Source organism: Pseudoliparis swirei, chromosome 22 (genome assembly GCF_029220125.1).
Source record: "Pseudoliparis swirei isolate HS2019 ecotype Mariana Trench chromosome 22, NWPU_hadal_v1, whole genome shotgun sequence".
Lineage (NCBI taxonomy): Eukaryota > Metazoa > Chordata > Actinopteri > Perciformes > Liparidae > Pseudoliparis > Pseudoliparis swirei.
Genome location: NC_079409.1, coordinates 21,944,149 through 21,950,641, shown reverse-complemented (window position 1 = coordinate 21,950,641; position 6,493 = coordinate 21,944,149). Strand labels below are relative to the sequence as shown.

Sequence of the window (6,493 nt, the reverse complement as noted above, 5' to 3'; positions counted from 1 at the left end):
CACTCTGTTCTCAGGCTTCATGCATGCAGAGCTCACATTGGAGAACGTTTGATGGACATTTCATTGGACGTGGACACAGAGTTTGATTTTTCCCCAACAAGCTGCGAATATAAAGCTACATGGACAAATAATGTCGACGCAAATCTTCTGCGGCTCCAAAAAGTTCGATAAGAATTCACACTATGGAAGAAAAACTAATTAATTGGACCTTTTTGGAAGTTTATTAATATTGTATATATTCTTTTATAGTACAATAAACACATTATATTGAGCTCCTGTAGCAACATTAAAATAGAACACACGTTTTGAATCAATGCTAAGGAAAAGGAAAAAAATTCAGTTCTCAGTTTAGTGGAGCTACCGACTCCTTTCATGTCTCCACACGGCCTCCACGGTAGTTTTTCCTTGAAAAAAAATGAAAAACTGTGATATCTACTGAGAGGATGAACACTGTGCCAGACAAAGCAACCTGTCAGAGTGCCCGGAAGCATCAAAGGACGACTTAAAACTCAAAAACAAGCCAAGCAATGAAATGTATAGCCAGCGTCCAAGAAAGTAAAGTCCGTCAAGTCTGAAGATTGTGGTTTGGCGGGGGGTCCGGTGGGGGGTCCGTGTTGTGAGGAGCACAAGGGTATCGATGTGGAGGCTGAACACAGGAATCTGCAGAACAGGTGTTCATTTTAAATGTTATACCGTTCTCAAGCATTGTTGAAGGATTTGTATTTGTGTTCTGACTCTGGAAGTTTCTATCAATCCATGAACACATGTATATGAAGTGTTCATGTGGCACTAATATGCAATAAGAGTGAAGCCTGTGTACATTCCAACACAGTAACACTGGTAAATACCGAGGATGCATTGTGTCGAGAGTTTGATTTACGAGTGATTTATATGAGGTGAGATGGTTTTACATTTGCTCGTGGCTTCATTTCATGACGCCTGTCAAACGCAATAGAGGGAAATCCTTCTCTCCCACGAGGAGAGAGGAGACAGGAGGTAGGAGGTAGGGAGAAGGAAAGAGAAGACGGTGCAAAGATGACGTCGGAAAAGAGAGAAAGAGGAGATAGGTGTTAACATAAGACATGGAGCCAACTCATTATTACAGCTGAGTTCTAACTTGCACACATTCAAAGGCATAAATCAAACTTAATTTAAAACACAAGACAGAAATCTGCTGTAATACTAAACTTATAAATGTACTGTTGTTTTCTGCTTTTTAAGAGATGTTTTCTTAACACGCAGCTGTAACATGTGCAGATATTTTCACTTCTGATTAGTTGAGCAACATTAATTCTTTGATGCTTCAACAAAAATGATTACACGAATGTCCGTTTTCTCAAAATTCCGTTATCTTCTTATTGATCTAAATCGAAAATTGATTCATAATCAAGACCATGAAGATTGGCTTTGATTCCAGATTGTTTCTTTTGAACAAGTGCTGCATGAAAAAAAACCTCCACGCTTTTAGACCAATGGCGTCGTTGAAAGGACAACAAGGCTTTCCTGAGCTCAACCGCCCTGGAGCCACGATCAACAGGAAGTAACCAAAGCCCTCGTAACACGCGTCCGATCATGGCACAGAATTGTAGACGTCTTTTGATAATCTCACACAATTTTTTAATCCTCCATCCAGATTGTTATTGTGGGCCGGTTGCCAGGCAGAGTAAACCCTGAGCAGGCTGGTTTCCCACATGAGGCGAGGGGCGGGATCTGAGTTCTACTGTGAACCGTCCTCAACCCGACGTGTGGATCACGTCATTTCTTGTTTGTTTGTTTGTCTCTTCCTGAATAAATGAGCTGCTTACCGATGATAAACCACACAGAGGTCGTGGGTTTTTCAGAAGGAAAGTCTAAGTAAACTACATTCAGTAGGAGGGATCTTAAATAGGGATGGGTATCGTTTTTTCTTCTTCCCGATACCGGTGCTAAACCGGTATTTTTAAAACGATACCGGTGCCTAAACGGTGCCAGAACCGATACTTAAAAAAAAGCAGCACAAAACAATGATTGACAAAGACGACAAACCTCTTAAGCCAGATTCCCTGTAAAAGCCGTTCTCATGGAGCACTGACGACAAACGGATATCAGACTGTAGCTCGTGGCTCGTGGCTCTTAGCTTGTGGCTCGTAGCTCGTGGCTCATGGTTCGTAGCTCGTAGCTTGTGGCTCGTAGCTCGTGGCTTGTAGCTCGTGGCTCGTAGCTCGTGGCTCGTAGCTCGTGGCTCGTAGCTCGTGGCTCGTAGCTTGTGGCTCGTAGCTCGTGGCTCGTAGCTCGTGGCTCGTAGCTCGTAGCTCGTAGCTCGTAGCTTGTGGCTTGTAGCTCGTAGCTCGTGGCTCGTAGCTCGTGGCTCGTGGCTCGTAGCTAGTGGCTCGTGGCTCGTATCTCACAGCTCGTAGCGCACAGCTCATGGTTCGTAGCTCGTGGCTCGTAGCTAGCGCGAGCTACGAGCTAGCTTAAACATGGTTATAATAGCTACATTATTATCTGTTGGCCTTCCTTTATGAATGCAAGACTTGCAATCAACGTTGCGGTACTAATCAGAGTCAAGGCTGCTCTTGTCATCATCGGTCTCCATGATTCCATATTGGCACTGGTTTTCTGTACCCAACCCTAGTCTTAAAAAACCAACAGGACACCGACAATAACGGTGTCCTTGTGTTTGTATGTGTTGTTGTCACCTTTGGTCAATATCCCTTCCCCCGACTCGGCCTCTCCGTCTCGTAAACATTGATCTTCTCTTGACCCTGTTCTAGTAGCCCGGGCTCCAGTGCTCTCTTTATTCTCTCCCGCTACTCTCCTTATCATCCCAGCTGGCGGCGGGCCGAGGAGGCCGCTCGCCTCACAGCTGGCTCGGCAGATGAAACCGATTTTTTTCCTCGGAGCTGCCTCGCATCCGATGTTTTTCGTTACAACTTTTTGGTTTTACATGGAATTTCGTGCGTTTTCCAACATCTGCGTCACGTTCTCGGAAGGTGACGTGGATCTTCAAATTATAATTTTTAGTTTTTCCGCTGAAAAGTTTGATAAATGTTATATTATGCATGCTGATAAGAAGACGGTGAGAGCCTGAGATCAAGCCGAGGCGTCCTGCAGCAGAACACAAACAACCAGAATAGAGCTAATACGGACTCATTATTAAGCTATTCCTGTGTTGAGAGGGGAGGGGCTCCAGATGTGAACTTTGATATTTTCCTGGCAGGGAAAAACAGACCCACCCTGCCTGTCTTTAACCCCCGATTGACCTCTCCGGAGCTCGATCTGTCTGCTGCCGTCATTCGAACCTTCATCTGCCAGTCCACCGAAGGCCGGCTCCAACCGTGAGAAGTCAGCGTGGAACCTCCGCCTTACACCACCTCCACCTCCACCGCCCGACACGCATCCTAAACTAGGTGCGCCCATATTTTATGCAAAGTCTCAGAGATTTTCTCATCCTTTCTTTTGATTGGGAAAAAAAAATCTATTTCGACAATAATGAGAATAGAGGATGTATGTGGAAAGAAGAGAGAAAGAAAAAAAAGAGTTTTCATTGACAAGCTGGTTGTCTTGCAGGGTGTGGTGCTCCCGCTTCCACACACTGGATCGATGTGTGCGTGTGCGATGCTGTCTGGCCAACATGTGTCGAGGTCTGGCAGAAGGATTCTCACCAGGGTGTTCCTCCTGGACAGCTGTGAGAAAATCACAACGCCTGGAGAGAGACCGTGTTTCTGGAATCCTGGATCGGGAAGAGGACCGCCGCTCTGACAGCTTCTACCGCTATCGAGGGTTTGATTTACATGGAAACCGGGCTCAAGGACCCTTCGGCAGGGCGGACGCTCGGCCCGTCGGAAGGCGAGGCCGGCTCGGCCCTCGTGATAGGTTGCGTAACACTTTTTGTTATAACAGACCCGCGTGATCTGAGAGGCTTGTAGCTGGTGGCTAGACGAGATAATCTCTTGGACGGGCTGATAATTCCTCTCCATTTAGCGTCAATCTGTGCTGTCAGATATAAATACTCACAAAGCACGAGTAGAGGTCGAGTGGTGTTTGAGATGATCATTTTGCACATATTTTCACTTTATGGACAAACATGTCCCCATAAAGTTCAGTAAACCTAGCTGGTTAAACCTAGCTGGTTAAACCCTGCTAGTTAAACCCCGCTGGTTAAATCCAGCTGGTTAATCCCCGCTGGTTAAACCCAGCTGGTTAAACCTAGCTGGTTAACCCCCGCTGGTTAACACCCACAGGTTAAACCCTGCTGGTTAAACCCCGCTGGTTAAACCCCGCTGGTTAAACCTAGCTGGTTAAACCTCGCTGGTTAAACCTAGCTGGTTAACCCCCGCTGGTTAAACCCTGCTGGTTAAACCCTGCTGGTTAAACCTAGCTGGTTAAACCCCGCTGGTTAAACCCCGCTGGTTAAACCTCGCTGGTTAAACCTAGCTAGTTAACCCCCGCTGGTTAAACCTCGCTGGTTAAACCTCGCTGGTTAAACCTAGCTGGTTAAACCTAGCTGGTTAAACCTAGCTAGTTAACCCCTGCTGGTTAACCCCCGCTGGTTAAACCCCGCTGGTTAACCCCCGCTGGTTAATCCCCGCTGGTTAACCCCCGCTGGTTAACCCCATAGTGTATCAGGCCCATAACCCACAGCTGTGTGCACACAATGATGACACAATCTGTAATCATGTGTTTGGCCATCTGTGCGTGTACTCGCTTGTTTTATAACTTTTCTTGATCTCCATCACTAATTTGAATGGTTGCAGGGTTCCTGCAGACGAGCCGGGTGCTGGGACCGAGCGACTGTGGGAAGTAACCCAGCCGGCGGGTCAGGAGGTCACGCCAGGAGACGCGGCCCCGTGTGAAGGCTGCGCTGTGAGGGCCGTGTGGGTCGGGACACTTCCCGCTGCTGCCAGCCATTGAAACCGTTTTGATATTGCAAGGACGTGGATGAAAGAGGAGATAAACAGTGTCCACATGTTTTATGAGCTCGCTGTCATAATAAAATAAACTGCAAAGCCCCTTATGAAGTTTCAAAAACGTAATAATCGAGTCACATCTGTTGTACATCATCCGTGAAGTTATTAACGATAAAAGACTCATACATCGTGTTTTTACAATAGATATTGATAAAGAAACAGTTGGCGTATATATATTTAGAGTCATTAAAAGTCTATTAAAAGTAATTATAAACATAAGTAATTGGATATTATGTTGTTGAAATGCTCTACAGATGCATGGACATTGGCGACATGTTCCTGCACAGTATCCTCCAATCAGGACAGAGGTCTATGACGTGTTGGCCCCGCCCTCACGATGTCCTTCAGGGTGTCGAGTGAACATATTTGGACACTGAGCCCAAATCTCTGATCTGGAAGAGCTGTTTCCCGGCTGTACACTGAGAGCCGAGCGTCCGTCATTCTAAATCTCCAGAAGACACATTTAAATAAATGAGTATTTCTCAAAGCGGTGTGGCAGAGTACCTCGATGTCTCCACTCGGGTTGGGTATCGAAAGCCGGTGCCAATTTGAACTTCTCTGGTGACTCCGCCCTGTCAGCAGGTTACGGTCGCCTATCATTGAACTTTGCAAAAGCGGAGGCATGGGTTAGCTAGCTACGACAGTCTAATATCCGTTGTTTGTCGGTGCTCCATATGAACGTCTTTTACGGGGAATCTGGCCTGAGAGGTTTTTTATGTCGTCTTTGTCAATCGTCGTTGCGTGCTTCTTTTTTAAGTATCGGTTCCGGCACCGGGATCGTTTTAAAAGTACCGGTTCAGCACCGGTATCGGAAAAAACCCAAACGACACCCTTCCCTAGTCTCCACGCCTCCGGCCCAGGCCTCCCCCGTGTGGCCCTGTGTCGTGGCGAGGAGGTGTCGTGGGTAGAAACACGCCGAGGAAGCCGTGGGGCCAAAGCTGCGCCGGGATTGATAACCACGATGAGTTCTATTGTGAAAGGGCATTGCAGACTATTCAACTTCATAGCCTCACCGCACACACACACACAAACACACAGACAATAAAGTTGCTGGGAAAAAAACAAAGCAGACAAACAACAGACCCTGCCATGCAAAGCCACCTATAGACATGCAACAGGAAATTAATGAAAGAGACAAACAAAATGTTAGATAGTAAACTTTTATGCGCTGGCGCCTAACGCCTCTTCCGGGCCTTTCGCCTCTTTCTGGCGCCTTCTGGCAGCTCGCCTCTTTCTGCCTCGCCTCTTTCTGGCCTTTCGCCTCTCCCTGGCCGCTCGCCTCTTACTGGCCGCTCGCCACTTCCTGGCCGCTCGCCACTTTTTGGCCGCTCGCCTCTTCTGGCCTCGCCTCTTTCTGGCCTCGCCTCTTTCTGGCCGCTCGCCTTTTCCTGGCCGTTCGCCTCTTCCTGGCCGCTCGCCTCTTTCTGGCCGCTCGCCTCTTTCTGGCCGCTCGCCTCTTCCTGGCCGCTCGCCTCTTTCTGGCCGCTCGCCTCTTCCTGGCCGCTCGCCTCTTTCTGGCCGCTCGCCTCTTTCTGGCCTCTCGC

General features: G+C 47.7%; 1 long non-coding RNA gene across 1 annotated transcript; it reads left to right on the top strand.

The window, feature by feature from the left end:
• Positions 1-2,946: 2,946 nt before the first annotated feature.
• LOC130213115 (uncharacterized) lies at positions 2,947-4,992 on the top strand. Its single transcript, XR_008835450.1, has 3 exons — positions 2,947-3,389; positions 3,550-3,855; positions 4,737-4,992. It is a non-coding gene; the product is annotated as an uncharacterized LOC130213115 (long non-coding RNA).
• The last annotated feature ends 1,501 nt before the right edge of the window (positions 4,993-6,493 follow it).